Raw genomic sequence first — 1,283 nt, forward strand, 5'->3', positions numbered from 1 at the left:
ATGCTCTAACTACTGAGTACACCAGCTAGGGCCAATAATATTAAAGAGATAATATTAAAGGCAACAAGAGAGAAACAGTTAGTTAGCTACAAGGGAGCTCCCATCAAGCAGTTTTCTCTTTAAACTGTCAGCAGTTTTCTCAACAAAAAAACTTCAGGCCAGAAGGGATTGGCATGAAGTATTCAAAGTAATGAAAAGCAAGAACCTGCAACCAAGACGGCTCTATTCAGCAAGGCTATCGTTTAAAATCAAAGGTGAAATTAAAAGCTTCCCAGACAAAAGAAGGCAAAATTAGTTCAGTACCACCAAAGCAGAACTGCAAGAAAGGCTAAAGGGACTGCTTTAATAAGAAGAAACACGGAGAAGAAGGAACATAAGCATAAAGGGGAAAAAGGCAATGAATACCTATCAATAATAAACTTAAATGTAAATGGATTAAATGCTCTACTCAAAAGACATAGGGTAGTTGAATGGATAAGGAACCATAATCCACATATAGGATGTCTATAAGAGACCCACCTCAGAACAAAAGATTCACACAGGATGAAAGTGAAGGGATGGAAAAAAATATTCCATGCAAATGGAAATGAAAGAAAAGTGGGAGTAGCAATACTTACTTTAGACAAAACAGACTTGAAAACAAAGTCCATAAAGGAGACAAAGAAGGTACCTACATGATACTAAAGGGATCAATCTAACCAGAGTATGTAACCCTTATAAAATTATACGCACTCCACGTAGGAACATCTATATCTATATATATAAAAGCCTAAGCAACTGAATGACCTAATGACTGGTTGCTATGATGCACACTGACCACCTGGGGACAGACACTCAATGCACATGATTGGGTTCCCTCCTGTCTGGATTGGGCCTGGGGGCACTGGGCTCCCCCCTCTCTGGATCGGGCCTGCGAGGATGGGACTGAAACCAGCTATCCAGCATCCCCCAAGGGGTCCCGGATTGTGAGAGGGTGAAAGCCAGGCTGAGGGACCCTACAGGTGCACGAATCACTGGGCCTCTAGTGTATATATAAAAAAACTCTAGGTGGACTTAAGTGAGAGATTTCACTGTCATCAATGGATGGATCTTTTAGACAAAAAAATCAACAAGGAAACAGTAACCTTAGATGACACACTAGATCAAATGGATTTAATTGATATTTACAGGACATGTTATCTCAAAGCACCAAAATATACATTATTCTCAAGTGCACAAAGAACATTCTCAAAGATAGACCACATGTTAGGACACAGAATAAGTGTAAACAAATTCAAGAAGAT

The sequence above is a fragment of the Myotis davidii genome, unplaced genomic scaffold (genome assembly GCF_000327345.1).
Source record: "Myotis davidii unplaced genomic scaffold, ASM32734v1 scaffold825, whole genome shotgun sequence".
In the NCBI taxonomy this organism is placed as follows: Eukaryota; Metazoa; Chordata; class Mammalia; order Chiroptera; family Vespertilionidae; genus Myotis; species Myotis davidii.